Source organism: Talpa occidentalis, unplaced genomic scaffold, assembly GCF_014898055.3.
Source record: "Talpa occidentalis isolate TD23 unplaced genomic scaffold, MPIMG_talOcc4v2.1 talOcc4.3, whole genome shotgun sequence".
NCBI lineage: Eukaryota > Metazoa > Chordata > Mammalia > Eulipotyphla > Talpidae > Talpa > Talpa occidentalis.
Window position 1 is genome coordinate 93943445 of NW_023603184.1, and position 20636 is coordinate 93964080.

General features: G+C 37.6%; 1 protein-coding gene across 1 annotated transcript in view; it reads left to right on the forward strand.

Moving 5' to 3' along the window:
* The first annotated feature begins 1722 nt into the window (after positions 1–1722).
* LOC119255141 (sodium-driven chloride bicarbonate exchanger-like) overlaps positions 1723–20636 on the forward strand; it is a 275258-nt gene continuing 256344 nt past the window's right edge. The window contains exon 1 of the mRNA XM_054699455.1: positions 1723–1914. The gene's annotated coding sequence lies outside the window, so the exon portion shown is untranslated. The remainder of the gene's footprint in view (positions 1915–20636) is intronic.

Here is a 20636-nt window from a genome sequence, read left to right on the forward strand (position 1 = left end):
AGGAGCATTAATCCCCCTGGAAATAGATTAGTAGAATTTCTAATGTTGTGTAGCAAACCTATACTTTTTTTTTGTATTTAAAATCAATGTGAAATATGCATCATACACAATATTCAATCTAGATTCCAGTCCATGGGGGGATTTTTCCTAATAGGAATTCAGGGTCTAAACGTGTGTATATTTTGGCTCTTCTGTAAATCTAATGTTGTGATTTTTATATTTGTTTCGTTTTGTCTGTGAACTGAATAATTTATACAAGTACACACTCCATTGAGAAACGTTTTGTTTTTTGCTCGTTTGTATCGTCTGTGTATAACAAGTAAAATAAATCTGGTAAAACACTATGGTGTTTGGAAACAGTTTACAGTTTGAAAATAATTTATTATAGGTCATTACTTTTAAGGGTTAAGGAATAATAGACTGTCCCCACTCCAATACAGGACAGCCTGTTTAATGGGACCCACCTCCCATTTTCCAGGAATTACTTTTTTCCTTCTTTCTTACAATTAGTTCCCTATGAGTCAAGTTTCACTTTGTTGCACTCATTTTTTTTTTCCAGGAAATGTATGCACCTTCTCATATCTATCCGATTTTCTCTGAAGTTGGATATATTGCCAGCAGGAAAAGGAGGGCCTTTATTAAGGAGTAAAGAATTTTCTTAAATTTCACAAAGTAAGGTGGGAGGCTTTGGTCAAGAGAGGGTATAATTTAAATGCATGTCCAAATAGGCTGTTGACCAGCTGTAGGCAGATATGGAAAATTTCGGTCTTTCATTCTGAGGCCTTGGAGATAGTGGAGAATTTGTAAATGCAAACACAGATGGGCCTACATTTCTTGAGTTGACGGTTCCGGGGGCAATTGGGCAGGGTCGGAGTCGGGGAAGGATGCTTAGAACAAACTCGTGAAAGGTCCGTTTTTAACCAATGACCTGAAAACTTGCTTTGGAAGGTCTGGGAGGGGGCAGCAAGCTCTCCCGTCTACAGTAGAATACCAGAGCCAGTCCTGCCCAAGTAAGAGCCCCATCCCTGAGAAGAAACGCAGGAATGCGGGCATTTCAGCTTGGGTGTCTCTGCGTCTAAGTCAAAGGCGTCCGTCGAGCTCTGCCTTTACCTCCTAGAAAAGCGATTTTTGTACTTTGGTTTCCAGAGAGAGACCCAGCAAAGTGCTGGAACAGGGTTACAACAATCTTGCTTAGTCCGGGCCAGCCTCAGGCCGCGCGGGACAAAATCTACCACCAGCTAGTGAGCGATTGCGCTGTGTTCTCTTCGCAATTGACAGACGCAAAGAGGCTTCAAAATTACAATTAAAATGAAAATCAGAAGGGGGACAAAACCCATTCGCCATCCCTGGTCAATTTCGCCACTAGACGGCGTTCCGCAGAGTTTTGTCTGCCACGTACAAGCGCGATGACTGATTTTCCTTTGTGTTTCTTTCTCCCTGCCCACACCTAAGAACTAAACAAGAGGACGAAAAGTACAAAACACGGTGCCAGTACAGCTAGTGAAGTCGAGCGGTGCCTTCGCGTAATCACCCTCCCGGGTTGAGCTCCCCTGACCTCGTGGCCCGGCGGGGCAGAGGAGGAGCCGCACGTGCGGTCGGGGGGTGCGCCCGTCCCTGGCGCCGAGGCGCGAGGACTAGGGGGTGCGGGCCCCGCAGGCTCTGCCGCCTGAGGCCTGGCCGCGGGAGCGCTGCGCCCGGCCCGCCGCCCTCGGGCCCCAGGCACCGCGAGCAAAGGAGTCGGTGTCGTGTGCGGAAACGAAGCTCTTAGGAGCCGAGGATAGATTTCACAGGAACGTAGTGCCTTGTACCGAAAGACGCACTTTAGCTGCTATTAGGAAGTACTTAAAAAAATCGGGGAGGTCGTTTCCCTTGCAGTTCTGCCACCATCTGCTGTGTGGACTGAGTCAGCGTGAGGTAAATTTGCAGCTCCGCGCTCCTCTCGGAGGCAGTGTGCTTGCCTGTCCCTTTCAAGCCTGATCAGTGCTGGCTTCCAAGAAGCCTTGGGTGCCTAGTGGAGGGACACTGTCCATGCGCCCGGGACGCGGCTGCCGTCACCCGGCGGTCAGCGTTTGGCTTCGGGAGGGCCTGTGGAACCCAGGTTCGCCTCCGGGATTAGATTTCGAGTTGCATTTTTGACTTCGTGAGGGCAGGGGTCAGGCTTAGGACGGAGAGGGATGAGGCAACCTCCCTGGAAAGTGCATATTTCCTCAGTTTTCAAAAGCGTATTTTCAAAAAAAGGAAGGCGAGCGTTCGGCTGGCACTTTATTCTGGCGCCCACCTTCCCGCCACCCGCAAAGCGCGCCATCTTAACTCACTCTCTAGCACCCGGAAGGGGCCGTGAGAGGCCGCCGCGGGCTCGCTGAGACCGAGAGATGCCGGGTCTTCTTCACCTTTTGTGGGTTCTTAACCTTTGGGGCTGCCGCCGCCGCCCGTGGAGACGGAGGCGGGAGCTGAGCGCGCCGTGGTCGAGGGCCGAGGGCCGAGGCCGCGGGCTGCGGGTCAGTCCTGCCCCGGCTGGCGAGGCCTCGGCTTGGCCTGGGCCTAGCGCCGCCCGGGACGGGCGTTTGCGGGGGCTGGACGCGGAGTGGAGCCGTTTCGGGGACCCGGCCTCCCGGCCGAGCTGGGGCCGAGGCGTTCTGGCTTCGCCGTGGGGCGGCCGGGAGGCTGTGCTCTGGCTGTTCCGACCGCGGGTCGTGGCGGGAGGTCCAGGACAGGGGCCCGGATCTGCTGTCGAGGCCAGATCCAGGCCGCGGGGCCAGCCTGGGAGTCCAGGCCGAGGTGCAGGCCCCGGTTTCCGGCGAACGCTTGCAAGTGTTCTCCGAGCCCGCCCCCCAAACTCGGTGCTGAAGGCCGGGGGGCCTTGGCTCTGGCCCGAGGGCCCAGCCTTCCCGCGCCCAGCACAGCCGAGTAGGTCTTAAGACGTGTAAAGGCTTTTTATACCTAACAAATGTACTGAACAGTTTGTTTCAAAAATACTGTGGTTTCTCTCTCTTTCGGGCTGATTTACATCTCCTGAGCTCTTAAAATGTAGTCATTCAGCGTCTATAGAGAACTTTCTGAGCCCTCTTATCCCCTGCAGTTACATTTTCTCATACATCCTACTGCTAAAACTCTTTGTGACTCACCTTGTTTGTGATGTTATTTATCTTTTTCTGCACTGAAGCTTTCAAGGATGTTCTACTTGCTTAGGGTGCAGGCGAGATACAAAGCCTCCTTGAATGGAGGCCATTCCAGGAGAACTTAAAACGTTTTATAGAGATATTTGGACAAAGTGTGTTCACAAGTGATTTTATAAAATGTTCAGCCTGTCCTCAGGTACAGCACCTTTTTTTATGTGTATATTAGTTATTTTATCATGTCGACATCTTAGCCATGGGAATAGGGAAAAAAGTAGACCTTATGAGCCTGTGTGAAAACAAACCAATCTAGATCTCCCCCAAAGCAGCAGCAACAATTACTATTTTTAGACATACTTATTTAGGAAAAAGTCAGCAACTTTAAAGACCGGCGATAAGCATTCAATTTAAAAGATACTTAATTTACACCGGTCTGTTGGCAATTTGCTTGGCTAATTTTAATATTGAAAAAGTAAGATTTAGCTTCATAGCAGCAAAATCGTTCTTTTAAAAGGTAGCTGTGAGTTTTTAAGCAAAGTGAATCTATATGATTTATTGAAGTTACAATCGGAGTGCAAGATTTAGTTTTGAACAGGTTTTCTTATGCCAGAACGAGAGAAGAGTCTCTAGGGAAGACAAATAATTAGGCAAGAATTTAGGCATTGAATTGTGCTTGGTATAATGCAGTTGCTTTGAGATTTGTGTGTCTCCAGGACTCTGATCTTCAACTTGTAAGTTAGGTTGCAACGTATTAAAAAGTATATTCACTTGAAAGAAAACCCCACTGCTTTCACAATAAAGTAAACTTGGTGTACAAGTCACTGGTCTTATCTGAGCTGATTATATCTGCCTTGCATGTATTTTACACCCACAGTATGCTTTGCAGCGGTGTTCAAGGCATAGCGTGAAAAATTTGATTTGAATAGTACCATTAAAGCAATGAAGAAAAAAAAAAAACATGGCTTAATAGACTTTGTAGTGGTAGCCCCCCCTCATACTATGCTAACTCTGAAATAAATATGTAATCTAGTATTGGGAACATAGCATTTAGAAGACCCTTGCTGATAATATTTAATTTAATAAACATACTAACTGTGACATTATTAATGCAATGACACTGTACCGCAAGCTGATTCTTCCAGGTTGTTTGACCTATTGCTTATCACTAGATTCCTTATAAACATATTTTGTGATTTATCAGTTGAATTTTATATTAAAAATTATTTTGGATTTCAGCTCTTTATAAAAATGCCTGCACGACAGAGCACTCGTTTTATTCACAAAACATTTATACTTGGGCACCTTGGTATACCTTTTGTGATGGGAAAGAGGAAGTTTAGGGAGGGAGAGCATCTCCAGGGATGCACCTATGGTCATCTTAGGATATTTATTTTGTCCCAGTATTAGTGGGAAAAAATAAGATTAAATTTGGGGGGTAAAGATTATACTTAATGTATGTATATGTTATATAATTATGGCTTATATCTATATATAGTTATACGAAGTTTAAGAAATGGCAAATTAATTGAACTTTCTGCTTGAAAGACGTACAAAACATCTTGCTTGTGTTTAGTGCTTATATTAGGTTTTGTAGTTTTCAGTTTAATACCTATCTTCATGTTAGCAAGTGTTCTATATGGGAAAAAGCCTGTTCATTAGAGTCTCATTCAGGTTTCTGGGGAAAAAAAAAAAAGAAGAAAGTCAACAATGTTTTTCTCAAATCATGGGATCTTCTTAACTCACGTTTCAACTTTCAAGATGTATTTGTCTTTTATTTTGTCACTCCTAGTAGGAAAGAGAAGGCATTTTCAATCTTAGGATAATTCAGAAGCAATTTTTTGGTGCTCAGTTAATTCGGTTTCATCTTAAAAGTTCAAATTTAGCAAAGCACATGTTCCCTTGTTCATGCCAAGTGTGATAAAAACTAGTTGAAAAATAAAACCATTGCAAACAAGTAGAGCACTGCACTTCACTGGGTACTATACAAGCCACATCATTTCTAGGTCTGATGTCACTGCCTGCTGGGCTGCCATTTGTGGGCACAAATAAGAATGCTTTTGAAAGTTGATGGAAGGCACTACCATTTCAAATATGTGTGTTTGAATTCTCTCTGTGTGTTTCACTATCCTATTTGAATAGTGATGTACACACTCATGAACGTTCAGAAGTTTGGTCTATCAACAAAAGGTCAGAGGCCGGGATGTGTTTTCTCCCACTGCATTAGGATGCATTTTTTTTGATTGTATCTAAAATATGAATTAGCAAAATAATTTCTCTCCCTTTGTAAATAGTCAAATTTTAGGCTACTTTGTAGACTTATAACTTTTTTTAACTTCTTCATCTTTGTATTTACAATATTAAGCTATCAAACACACACATATTTTAACATCCTTGAATGTCAGTGAATAAGATATACATGCATGTTACATAGATTCCGTTTTAGGCCATCTACAATGACATTTTAGGAGAACTTTTTAGTTATCATAGATTTCTATTATTTTGAATGGTTTGCTCAATTAGAAATTAACTACAGGCCAAACCATTATTTCTAATTAAAAATGTTTCAAAGGTGACTAGTACTTTTATAACCTGATGTGTTTTTGAAGTAAAACTTGATAATTTTGGACATAATTTTACCAAATAGTGTTGACTACTCAATACTTTCATTTGAGAAAACAGAAGCTATGATGAGGACTTATCCTTTCACAGTTTACTTACCATTGGATGCTATATATTTTGTTACAATAAAATCTTTTTTTCTACCTCTGTCTTAATTTGCTATCTTTTTTAAATGATTGCATTCTAAAGAATTCTTAGAATTCACTCACCTTTGGGATTCACTCTCTTAATTTATGCTCACATTCTGCTTTGTTCCTGTGGAGAAAGTCAAAGAAACATACTGACTTCCTCCTCAACAAATTTGTTCTTTCCTCCTCCAACTCTGCTGTCTCCCTGACACTCATTTTGCCCTTGTTGACTCTCTTGCCAACAACTTTTTTTTAACATACTCTTTTTTCTCATGCTACCACCCTGAACCTGAATCTTTGTAAAATCTATGCCTGCTTCATTGGTTTGTTTATTTCAGGTCAAAATTTTTATGCTTTCCCCAAAAGCAATGGTAAAGTTTTCAGGACAGACATCAGATTCAATATGTCTTTTTATTTAGCCTCGCCTACATTGTTGTTTTTTAAGTTTGTGTTTTTCCCTATATACTTCTTTAATCACTTCATCTCTCAGTAGTCACTTCATTATCTTTTTAAAAAAATTGTGAAATGACAACTTAATATTTTTTGTTTCATTGGTATTTCTGTATTTCTAGTCTCTCTACCCCTAACTTTCTTAGTTATGTGGGGCTCTCCGTTTATCCCAGCTCTCTTTTGTATTTAGGTCCCATCTTTCAATGTATTCTTTGATCCTTTTCAATTCAGCTTCCTCATTTGCACAGACATTAAAATCTGTCTTACTACATTTACTAGTGTGTTCTTAACCAAATGTAATGGCCTTATTATAGACTAATCTTTATTCTCTTAGCTATTTTAATTCATAATTAGCCCTGCGGGTGATTCAGAATCACTGATTCTGCAACTCCTTCACTTTCCTCCTTAGAGCTTATTTTTTTTTCCCCCATGGGGCGCTCTGCTTTTGTGCTTATTTATTTATGAAATTTATAGGTTTCTATAGGTTTGCTTTTCACAGAACATGTCCTCATAGACCTCTTCTAAGAAGACTTACTAGTCATGTGTTATAGAAGAGTGGGCTGGGAGACAGAAGATGTGGTACTTGTTCTCTTTATACCTTTCGCCCATTGCCTTACATCCTTCACTTACTTGATAGCTTCTTATTTCTTATGGCCTGATACATTTCAATTGATGTTCTGGATTTTTTGTCTTTCTTTGAACCATCAGGTTCCACTTTGTTCTCCTTGCCCTTAATCAAGGTTTAACATCATGAAGATTAAAATGAATTAAAAAAAGTTAATTTTAAAGTTATTACTAGTTTAACCCTTACGGAGATGGCAAGATGAAGTATACATGAAATATATATTTAAGACAGAGACTTTAATTTATTTATTATTAAAGATTTATTTTATTTATGTATGCATACAAGAACTGGGGTGTGGACCAGAGGTTTGGTGGGGAGAGGATTCACCAGAGAGAGAGTGGGGAGTAGAACAGGCAGATCTACTGAAATACACTGCTGAGGGGAGCAGCAGGCGAGGCAGGAGAGGTCTGCTGTGCCATGAAGGTACCTCCCTGGCCGAGGGATTGAACTCATGCTGCAGTGGTTGCCAATAGTTTGATAGTACTGAGACTTTTTTTTTTTTTTAAAGATTTATTTATTTATTTATACAAGCACTGGGTACAGTCAGAAGCGCGGGAGGGTGAGAGAATCTACCAGAGCCAGAGCGGGGAGCAGAGCAGGCAGAAAGACCGAAGTACACTGCTGAGGGGAGCAGTGGGCGGCAGGAGAGGTCTGCACGCCATGCGGGACCCTCCTCCTGTGGCCCGGGAGCAGCCGGGGATCGAACTGGTGCTGCAGAGGCTGCGGGCAGCTTCGCAACCCAGCGCTCAACCACTGGGCCACCGGGGAGGCCCGATAGTACTGAGACTTAACCCCTTGCACCACCAGGGAGGCCCAAGACTTTTAATTTAATTAATTTTTTTTTTACTTTTAATTTTAAATGGCTGTATAGTTGTATGTAGTATATCCTAATGACATCACTATCCAGCTCTTTCTTTACATAGCTACAGAAACTAAAGTACCGAATCTAACAGATTCAGACATGATCACACTTCTTTAGGAAATTCTTTGTTCCTGAGTTTAAAGTTACAAAGTGTTTTAATTTCATTTTCTTTTTTGCCTTACATTAATCTTTCAAACTATAAGTGTGTATGTCTGTAATCTCACGATGAGACTGGAGGACAAGAACATAGAATCAAGAAAAACAAGTGTGGAATTTCTGACACTTTGCATTCTGCTGCCCTAGGTACTGCCATCACTGTATGCTTTTTGAGGCCGACTTATTGGAGCCTGAAGAAGTGCCTTTTTAGTAATATTTTATCTATGAAAATAATTCTCTGTTTCTGAGCACTAGAATGAAGAGCCTTTACATTTATTATTTAATTTGCTCACAGGATGATTTTAATTTGAGGAAGAAGCTGGCGAAAATGTCACCATCTCTAAGAAATGTTCACATAATATGACTGAAAATTTGTAGTCGGTGCCGTGCAATTTAGTCTGTAAGATACCTACATTAAATATGTTTTGAAAATATAGATCTGAAAGGAAACTGACTCTTAAGGTATAATAGAAAAAATTGTACACAAACAAGACACATTGTTTCTATGCCTTTCACTATCCTCATTTATAAAATGAAATTATTATCAAATACTTCCAGTATCTTCTAGCTTTAAGGAACTCTGCTTTTTGCTCATTTCCTATTGCAGTTGAGTTCACATGTTCAGAGCTATGGCAGAACTGCCTTTAGAGCAGTGGTTTTATAAGTTTTAACTGAGACAGTGATAAATATATACACATGTACACATAAAAGTTTTGCAAAATGTTTAGCACATTCGATATACTCTGCTGTTTTTATTTTATGCTCAGTTTCACTGAAGAGAAATTTCTGGTTTTGACCTAGTAAATTTATTTTATGATTCTCTAATGGACAGTCTTGAAGTTTGAAAAACATTGTCATAAAATACCATTAATTTGGTTAGCCTACAATGTTCTCATCTTTCTCTTTTCTCTTTTTATGTTTTATTTTCTCTTTTCTAGATGCAGAATACACACATTAGCAAATAGCATGGATCATTTCTGGTTTAACAACTTACTTGAATATATGGCATAAAGGATGTTTGGGTATAAAGATTGTCCTTTACAATGTTCTATTATGATACACAGTTCCTAAAAAATCTTTAATCTCTTTTTGAGATTTCTATTTTTATTTAAGACAAACTTATTTTTAGGCATTTTTATCCCTCTATCTCTCTCTCTCTTTCTCTCTCTCTCTCTCTTTCTCTCTCTCTCTCTCTCTCACACACACACACACACACACACACACTTTAAACATACTGATTTTATGAAATTGAAGTCACTTCTAGTCTTAAGGATAAACAGGCTCATGCTTTTTGATGTGGTTCTGTACATGAACTGCCTCTTCCCTTTCCTGACACTGGGACCCAAATAGAAAGAGGGCAGAGGACAGCAGTGACTTCATTATCTCCTTTAGGTCACTGCTTTCACATTTGATTTACCAAGGGAGTTTTGAAGAGTTCTGTTGCCTAGATTCATACCCAATCCCAAATAAATTGGAATGTTAATATCTGGTGGTGAGAACCATGCGTTTGTGCTTTAAAAAGATTGTCAGGTGATTCCAATATGCAGCAAAATCTGAGAACTTTTTTCTTTGATTTATTGTATAGACTTTTTTGTTTGATTTATTGTATAGACTTTTTTGTTTGATTTTTTTTGTGTAATGGAAGAAAGGTATGAAGTTTATAATTTTATTTTTTAATTTAGCAGGTATTAATTATGGTGGCAAACAATTTGTCCATTCTAATTTTATGTCTATGGACTCTGATAATAGAAACTTTCTTAAAAATAAAAATGAGTATGGAAACTTTCTTAAAAATAAAAATGAGTACAAAGATTTAAAAACAGCTATTTTCAAGCAACTTTTGATTTTTTAAAAACATTGTGACAATATGGTCATGCTTTAGAACAGGTAGATTATTATCTCTTTGACTATAAGAGAAAGGTGACCTGAAGAACAGGGTCTTTGCACTTTGTGTATAGAAGAGGCATTAATACTCCTCCTTGATCTTATCATGATTAAAACATGGTGATTAGTGTTGTCTCTGGGAACACGACAGTGATCCATAAGGTACCCTTTATCTGAATAGACTGAAATTGGAAGGTCATCTGGGAATACTGCATGATTGACATCTGATGTCATTCTCAAAAGAACAAATGCCAGAGTTTCCAGAATAGCCCTAATCCATGGAACAAATACAGAATTCTAGGGTGGGAAATCAGTACAGTGGTGCCAGCCATATACCATATTTCAATGCAGTTAAAGAGGGATTACCTCCAAAATGTGTCAGATGGAACAATTTCTTCCCTTGCTATAGGCCTGATATAAGCAGCTTACTCAGATAGCTTCATAGTCCATGGCAACCTCCCAAGTCATTCATTTTAAGTGGTTGCCTTCATTTGAGTCATGATGTGAACATCACCCAGAAAACTGAGTCACAAATAAATTTACATATCTGAGAAGTTGTTGTAGTCAGTATGTTGCAATAGAAATATAGAAACTTCACGTTTTTGTTTTGTCAAATTCAGAATCCGCTGAAGTGAGGACAGTTATTTTATGCTATTGTCCCTAGGAGTAGTGAATTAGTGTGAATTGATTTGCTTGTGTTTTATATAATACTTATATGCTGAAGTATTATACCATAACTAGAGGGTAGAATAATATAAGACCTGTTTATTTACTGAGAAATATCATTTAGAGTCTAAAAATTCACCAGCACCAGGACTGAAAATAGTTAAAATGCAAAAGTTTGAAAGGAAAAATGCTTGGTTAATATATTTTGGGATTTACTAAACTTAAACTAGTAGAAAAACAGAATTTTTATTATGTGCAAACAATTTGGTTTGTTGAACCTTTAGAAATTTGCAGGTTCTGAGATTTAAAAGTAGAAGAGAACCAGCAAGAAAAAAAGTTATTGATTCTACTTATCTTTTTACACTGTCTACTACCCAAATCTCCAAATGCAATATTTCATCTGTGCTGGAATTAAGTATTTATTAATGTTCAAGAAACTAGGCAGTCATCTGACCATGGCTTATTATAGCTCACTCCTAAATTTAGAAGTGTTCCCAGATTGAAAAAATGGTAAAGGGAATAGAGAACAAATGCACAGTTTTTAGTTCACGCCTTGTTTTGAATTTCATATATATTTTGAGACTAGATTTCATTATCCTAATCATATTGTACTGAGCCTTTTAAAAAAGTGAAGTAAGTTCATGTTAGAATTTTTTGGGCTCTCCAAGTTTTATTTCTGTGAATCATACTTCTTTTATTTGCCCAGTTAACATACTAGAAATGATATATAGTCAATTTTAAAAAATTCAGACATTTCTTATTTCTGGGTTATCTGTGTACATTGCTTCTCACTTGCTTCCATCTGCTAATCTTTTGATTACTTTTACTCCCTATTTTTACTAGATAACAAAAAAAGGAAGTTTATGGTAAAAATGAAATCTGTTTATCAGTGAATGCAATTTGGCAAGAAGGAGGATACAAATATTTCAAAAATGAAAATTTTAGACTAATGAATTTTATGTATCCTTGCTCTTTTTTGCAGTCTTAAACTACAATGAAAGAAATTTCTTTTTTTGGGTGCAAACTGAAAGCAACTTTGTAATAGATCATTTTATAGAAATCCTAGTGAAGATGTACATACTAAGGGGAAATCCTGAGATAGTAGTATCTGAACCAAAATTCAGTTTTTTTTCTGCTATTAGTTCAAAAGTCTCCCAGATCACCAAACCAGTTTGCTGACCACTCCTCTTTTTCCCTGTGAATTATCTACCAGTTGAGAGAAGAAGAACTGACAGTGTCTCTGTTTAGGATTTTTGGATTTCTGTTTAGGATTTCACGTCTTTGTTTAGGATCATTGTAGTTTAAATTTCTTTCCTCTTTCTACTTCACTGTTGTTCTCACCACTTTGAGAAATGAGAAGTAGCTCCTTTTCATAGAGACAGCTGGGGATCATTTAAGATAAATTGACATAACAAGCACTTTTCACATTAACCTGATTATTTTAATATAGTAAGTCTCAATCCACTGCTGACAATGAGGCTTACATAAGGGAGATTATAGGATGAATTAAATATGAATTCTCTGTAATTTGTAAAGACTATATTACAAGGCAAAAAGTTGTGAGTGATGAGTTTTAGAAGAGAAGATAGGTAAAATCCTTTGGGAACATAAGGTGTGATTATACCTAGCTAAGGGAATCATGGAAGGCTTTATGGTTTTAATATTGAGCCAGGACTTGCAGATATCTGGATGGTGGAATGGCATTCTTCAGAGGGAAGAAAAGTTCAGCAGCAAAGTCTCAGAGGTAGAGAGGCAGAGACCTGATTGGGAGATAGGTAATAGCTCTGATGTTTTGGAAATAGAGTGTATAGAGGAGCTAAAAGGAAGATAAGGTTAGAAGGTAGGGACTGTATAATAGAACACTTAAAGTACTAGGTTAAGATAAACTGCCTCTGATTAAATACAAATAATTCAATCTGATTAAATTTAACTGACTTACTATGAATTCCATTAGAAGAAACCATATGTACTGTTATGCAATTTATGTTTTTAATTTATCAATATATTTAGGCTATTGTTCCAACTCATACATATTCTCATTTTAAATACCATTATCCTCAAATATGGATAAACTATATATAACTTAATTAGTCCTACTGATGTATGTCAAGTTGTTTCTAGGTTCTGGCTATTGTAAAAAATGCTGCATTGTAAATCTGTCTCTCTCCACTTGTGTTAGATACTATTGGTTAATTTCCTAAAAGTAGAATTTTCAGGGTAAAGTTGGTATCAATTTATAGTTACCCCATAAATGTATGACAATTTTTTTTCTCATCCTGTCACCGATTCCAATTATGACAGTCTTGACATAATTAAAAATTTGATCATATTGATGAAATTAGAAATTGGCATCAAAAAATAGGAAGATAGCCACTAACTAGATAACATATAACTTTGAAGATGTGTAATCCTGGGATGTGGGATGATGTGATAGTGTAAGAGAAAATTTATAAGAATAATGTTACATTCTTTTCTAGATCATTAGCTTTATTTAAAGATTTAGGAGGAAAACATGTGATTTTTATTTAAAGCAAGCTGAAATAATTGAAAGGTAGAATGTAGAATGTATATCATTTTTTATTAATGAAAATGAACACATTCTAATTCATTGTTAAAGGATGTATGTGGTAACACTTTGCATATTGAGAAGTGCTATATAAATTTTATTACTGTTAGCCAACTACCTATTATAACACATAAACTCTCTGTTCATTGCTCAACCAGACCATCACTATATAAGAAAAAGAAATGATAAATTGTTAATTTATTCAAATGTTCTGACAACTTTTTTTTGAGCATTGTCGATATAGAAAGCATCATAAAATAGTTTAGTTAACACGTCCTTTTTTTTTCCTTTTCATGTTGTAAGCAAACTTACATTTCCTTAAATATCTTGTTTCTTATATATTTGCTTTTAATTAAAAAAGTCACTTTTTAAAAGCTGGCAGTTATCAAATAATTTTTTTATAATCCACTTAATCTATACTACTTGACTGGTAGATGAACTAAAGGGTGTAGATGCTAATTCATATTTAAGGTAACATATTCAATAACAGAAGCACTAACAAAGATCATGACCTTGTAGTCTTTCTAAGTTTTTCAAGGAGAACTTAAAAATTTTTCATACTTCATACTTACATTTTTTTTTTTAATAGAGGCATGTTTTATTTATTTGTTTTGTTTATACAAGCACAGTCAGAAGCGCGGGAGGGTGAGAGAATTCACCAGAGCCAGAGTGGGGAGCAGAGCAGGCAGAAGGACCGAAGTACACTGCTGAGGGGAGCAGCGGGTGGCACAGAGGTCTGTGCGCCATGTGGGACCCTCCTCCTGTGGCTGGGGAGCAGCCGGGATCGAACCGGCACCGCAGAGGCTGCGGGCAGCTTCGCAACCCAGTGCTCAACCGCTGCGCCACTGGGGAGGCCCGCATACTTAAATTTTTAAAAAATGTTTATTTATTTATGCATACAAGAGCTGAGGTACAGGCCAGAGGTGAGGGAGCGTGAGAGGACTCACCAGAGACAGAGCCTGGAACAGAACAGGCAGATTGACTGAAATACACTGCTGAGGGGAGCAGTCGGGGAGTCAGGAGAGGTCTGCTGCACCATGTGGGTTGCTCCCTTGCTGGCTGGGGATCAAACTCATGCTGCAGCAGCTGCGGACTGCTTCATAGGTTGCACCCCAAACCCCTGCGCCGCCAGGGAGGCCTCCATATTTAAATTTTTTTTAAAAGATTTATTTATTTATGCATACAAGAGCTGGGGTATAGGTCAGAGATGTGGGGGGTGGGGAGGTGAGAGGATTCACCAGAGACAGAGTGGGGAACAGAACAGGCAGACTGACTGAAATACACTGCTGAGGGGAGCAGCGGGCGAGACAGGAGAGTTCTTCTTCACCATGTGGGTTGCTCCCTGGCCGCCCAGGGATGGAACTTGTGCTGCAGAGGCTGAGGATTGCTTCAGTGTTGTGCTTAATCACTTGCGCCATCAGAGAGGCCCCATACTTCAAATTTTCTTAGCCAGAAAATTCTTTTTCAAAATGCATTCATATGCAGATTATAAAACATGAACATGTGGAAGTTTTTTGTTGAAGCAACATAGAGCCCTGGATTCTTGTCAGTAGGCCTTTCTCCTTTAGTTCCTTCAGTGACTGCTGAAGTGCCTCAACAATATGCAGGTGTTGCTAACACAGTGCAGGGACAGTTAGTCCTATATTTGATATATGCAATTTAAAGGCCCAAAATTCTAGATTGCAGGTTTCCTAGCTAAAGTAAAACTAGTTTATTTTATATTATTTTTTTAAAGATTTATTTATTTATGCATATAAGAACTGGGGTGTAAGCCAGAGGTGTGGGAGGTAAGAGGATTCACCAGAGAGAGTGGAAAGCAGAACAGGCAAATGTACTGAAATACACTGCTGAGGGGAGCAGTGGGCGGGCAAGACAGGAGAGGTCTGTGGCACCATGTGAGTTGTTGCTTCCTGATGGAACTAGTGCTGCAGTGGCTGGCAGTAGCTTGATAACGCTGTCTTTAACCCCTGCGTGACCAGAGAGGTCCTAAAGCAAAAATATTTTAAACTTCATTTCTTCATATTGTTTTCTGATTTCCATGAACAGGACAAGCATACCTATAAATTTAGCTACCTCTGTAACCCTGAATGAACTTTTCTGTTGTGATTCATTGATACTTTCTCTATGGATTTCTTTTAAAACATTGAGTCTTCAGAGAAATTTCTTACTTGGCTAGGTGATTTGGGCTCTGTTCCTCACTTCTGGGATCTCTTAAACCAAAATAGTTACTCTGGTGGAAAAGTAATATTCCATTATAAATGCATTAAATTTCATGATAACATTCTCCTTTCTAATTATGTTTCTGAGAATCTTAATGATAGGCCCATTGATTAGTTTTCAAGGTAGAATTATTCCAGAAATTCTGCTGTAAGTATTGTGTCATAATAATTGTGTCTTTGTCCACATGGTGCAAATAGATCTTGCCACATCACAGGAGAGCAATGACATGTGAAGGATGACTAAACCCACTAATGCTAGCACTGTGCATTTAGACTTGAGATTGAATCCAAGAGGAGATCAGCGGTGCCATAAAGTGCTCCCATTGACATTCAAAAACTTCCTCCAAGAAGTATGACCCTATATTAGATGGAAAATATAGAAACTTTACAGAAATTTAATTTTCATTTTATTTTTTTATCAGTGTTCTTTTTAAAAGAATTTTTAAAAAGATTTATTTATTTATATCTACAAGAGCTGGGGTGTAGGCCAGAGGTGGGATGCGGGGTTGTAAGAGGATTCACCAGAGACAGAGTGGGGAGCAGAACAGGGAGATCTACTGAAATACACTGCTGAGGGGAGCAGCAGGCAAGACAGGAGAGGTTTGCTGCGCCATGTGGGTCAGACCCCTGGCAGGGGATCAAAGTATATTTTAGTGGCTGCCAATAGCTTCATAGTGCTGAGACTTAACCTCTTGTGCCACAAGGGAGGCCCCTATAAGTGTTCTTTAATAAATACTTTAAACATGGTAGTTAACAATAATGGGCAGAAAATTCTATATAACCTGGAAAGTTTTATATAATCCTCAGTATAAAAGTATACATGTCCATTAAATGAGCTTTCTTACTTAATGCCATATCTTACAAAAGTATTAACTGTATTAACATGTGATTTAACTAGAATTAAAAAAAATGTTCTTTTCACTTTTGACTAAAGAAATGGATAAGAGAAAATTGGTTATTTGGAAATGTCTAATGAAGTTCATAGCATGTATAGTGCTGATCAGTACCCACATGAATCATCTGACCATCTAAATAAATTCTTTCTTAAAGAAAATATTTATAAAATGCTAATACACTATTAAGTGAACAAGTAATACAATATGTGATAATTTTTACACCCTTCCTGCAGTGTGTAAAATTTTAATACAAACTTAGTGTATACTTGATAACAATTTACATGTTTATTTTACCATCTGGTAAATGTGTAAATGATATTTTGAGAAGCACATTTCATATTCACTTTAACAACTTCTCCTTGACAATATGTGCCCTATCTTATGTATCTACTGGAAGGATCTTGGAAATTTTTGAAAAAGATGAATCCGAGGGGAAAAAAAAAACATTCATTTCCTAGTTGTTTGTTTTAAAAATATTATGGAGATTTTAAGACTTATTTTTTTACTACCAAACTGAGGGATTATGTTGTTTGTTGACTTTTACCAGACATCCTGCTAATTAGGGTAGATCAGAGCAGCTTCCAAACAATGTATCATGTATATCATATCCCATTTCCTACTAACACTATAGGCCACATAGGTAGCAATAATAATATAAATATGGTTCTGTGTGTTGTTGTATAACAGTATCACATCTTTTTCAGAGTGTTTGGCTTGCTATTGCTGTGTCTAAATATGGGAAGATCATTTTTTCTGATGTGTTGCAAGGAGCCTCAAGTGGATAGCTTTTATCGAATACTTTAACAGCATTTATGACACTTTGGCCTTCTGCCTTTTTTATTTCATTCTCTCTGCTTATTGGTCTCACTGGAATAAATCTCAGGGACTTAACACAAAATAAGCAAATAGATAATTCCCTATTTAGTTTTATTTTAATGCACTCTTTCTTCTCTGGTACTAATCTAAGAACCTTTGTAAAATTTCATGGACTACCTCTATAGTCTAATTACCATCTGCCCATCTATAATGAAGAGGCTTGATAAGCAAATTGCAAATGTTGGCTTTGACAAATGTATTCCTCATCACAAAATTTTCAATTTACAGTAAAAAACCCCACATTTTTATCTACTAGATTTAGAAATCAAAATACAGGTATTTCTTAAAAATATTTTTGTAAATGAATCATCTTGCCAATTGTTTTCTTATTTATTCTAAATAGCATTTTAAACTCCTCAATTCAGTTGTTCACATTGTGTTTCCTTATCTATAAGGAAACATATCTCTCTTATGATTATATAACATAATACTGAGAAATATTGTGTGTGTACATTTTTACTGTAGTTATAAAGTTAAACTACATTATTCCTGATACTTTATAAAGCTTATAATCTACTTTTTACAACAACTGTGCAAGATGGGCATTGACTGCCTTTTATAGATAAAGAGATTGAGATGCAAAATGTTTAGCTTATTTTCCCAGCAGTATACAGTGAGGAAATGTTAGAGTAAGAATTTAACCCTTGATTTGGCTTTCCCGAAAAAATCTCTTCAATACATTTTTGCTTCAAGCTTTAAGTAAAGAGGACATGGAATCTACTTTGTTGAAGTATTTAAAAGTCCAAAGTAGTGTCACTTAGTCTTGGAAGGATGCAGCTGCCTGCTATAGGTGTGAGAGGACAGCAGTGGAAATTGGGAAAAGGGAAGAAATGGTGATGACCTTCCAGAATCTCCTCAGCACTTTGATTTTATAATTCTGAAGTCTGCCCTGTTCAAATTATTATCATCAGGCATCTAACCTCTGCCTTAAACCAATGTACTTGGATTTGGTTTATTATGAAATGCATCAGAAATTCAATTCAAATATTTAAGAATCTACTAATAATCAAATTAAAAAAAAACAAGCAAAAATAGTATCTTAGACACCATGGTAACTCTGGAAGAAAGCTGATTGTTTTTTGGACTACCAAAAATATTATAGTGTTAATAAATGATAGCAAATACTTATTGCTTACTTTATGATATTGTGTTAAGGTCTGTTTTTTTTTAAACATATATTAACTAATTTAATTCTCATAACAATCCTCTGAGATGTTACTCTGTTTTACAGATGAAGGATAGTTTAAGTAGCCTACTTAAGGACACACTAAATAGTAGTTGAGTCAGGACTTGACCTCAGATAATCTGGATTCGGAGTAATGACTGTTATAAGCAATGGTATTAAGATAAGTGAGATGGTCAGCAGTGTACTTCGGTCCTTCTGCCTGCTCAGCTCCCTGCTCTGGCTCTGGTGAATTCTCTCACCCTCCCGCGCTTCTGACTGTACCCAGTGCTTGTATAAATAAATAAATAAATAAATCTAAAAAAACAAAAAACCAAAAAAACCTTTAAAAAAAGAAAAAAGATAAGTGAGATGGTAACTGATGTCTTTCAGGACCACTATTACAAAGAGCAATTGAAGAAAAACAAATCTAACAGGAGTTAACTCAAGAAAGAAAGAAAATCTGCAGCGATGCTTTAGAACTCTATTTATGGATGTAAATATGAGTAATTTTCTTGGCATTTAAAAAATTAGTATTTTATTTCAGGTAGACAATATTCATTATTTTTTTCCAAATAGAATAATGAATAGTCTGTTGTTGTTTGTGAATCTGCCAAACATTAGTTTTTCCTGGCTTTTATAGTTTCTAATAAGTTTTGATAAGTTGAGTTAAAACTAGTTCAGCTACATAAGCTGTTTTTATAGATCATTCATGGACTGAAAGGGATTCAGGTGGCCAGGAATCGAACTGGCGCTGTAGAGGCTGCAGGCAGCCTCGCAACCCAGCACTCAACCGCTGCACCACCAGGGGAGGCCCAGGGATTCAGTTTTTGTTCAAAATTATCAGTGCCTTTCTGATGGTTTTGTTAGGTAACTTCATTTGTACAGCAAAATAAAATATGCCTAGTAAGATTATTATTTTTAATTTGAAAAAATCATTTTCACCAATAAAATTGTACCTTCTAAAGAAAAGACAGTATTTGCTAAAGCTAATCAGAAACTTGTTAAACTTAGGCAGTCATCTAGTTTCCCATTTGGCCAATTATTATAATGTTCAGAATCTGATGAGATTGATAAAATGAAAAGTTTTAATTTTTTATTGAAACACAAGGTCTACTAAAATGGCTAGATAGAATACAAGGTAGGACAATTATTGAGTATTTAAGCTTAGAGATCAAGTTTTTTCCTTTGTAACAGCTTTTATTCTAAAGTTGGACATCCTCTATTTTTTATGCTTTATATTTTATTAATTTCAAAGTGTAATTTAAAAAGGAACAGGGCCTCCCTGGTGGCACGAGGGGTTAAGACGCAACCTAAGAAGCTATCCACAGCCACTGCAGCAGAAATTCATCCCTGCCAGCCAGGGAACAACCCACATGGCGCAGGAAACCTCTCCTGTCTTGCCTGCTGCTCCCCTCAGCAGTGTATTTCAGTCTGCCTGTTCTGTTTACCACTCTGTCTCTGGTGAATCCTCTCACCCGCCACAACCCCCACACCTCTGGCCTGTGCTCCGGTTCTTATATGCATAAATAAATAAAAAAAGGAACAATTTCTACAAAAAGAAATAAATAGGATATCTAAAAAAGATAGTATTTCTTTTTTTACTTACATGGTTTATTTTGAGATTCAATTGAATACCTTTTGTGCAAATTAAGAAATGTTATGTTCCCATACTTAAAAAATGCTTTTTTGTGTGTTTTGATGAATGACATTTTATTTTGTGGTCTAAACTTTCAAATAAGACAGCTATAAAAGGGAGTGAATATTCCTGAATTGGTAATTACTTTTAATCGTTCAGTTCATACCTTATTATGGAAAAACTCATTGAACGTGTTTGTGAAGACAAACTATAAAGCACATTTCTATCTCCGTGGTGGGAACAGGATCTGAAACTAAGTCTTCATGGTCACAAGCATTCTTCTTCTTCTTCTGGTCACAAGCATTTTCTTTGCTCACTCTTCCTACCTCAATTGCATCCCTCTGAGGTAATCCTGGGTTTATGCTGTTGACCAAAGGCAATCTGTAAGCCTTGTTTTTGATTGTAAGCCTTGTCTTCTCAAACCTTGTCTTTGTTTTACACATTGTTTCCTCCTTACTCAGTTACCTCATATCCTCTTGCTTTCTTCTGCATCTATTGCAATTTGCTCAAATATCATACCCATGGTTCTCAATCATGGCTATTCATTAGACTCACCTATCATTCTTCAAAAAGCAAACAAGCAAGCAAGCAAGCATACAAACAAACAAACAAACAAAAATAAACCAAAAAAGCAAAACCACATGCCCAGGCTTAAATAAAAATCTCTTGGGCTGGAAGCTAGGGCATTGATATTTTTAAGAAGAGCCCCAGATAATTCTAATGATTCGTCAGGGCTGAGAACCATTGAATTAAAAGGATGAAATGTTTGCTT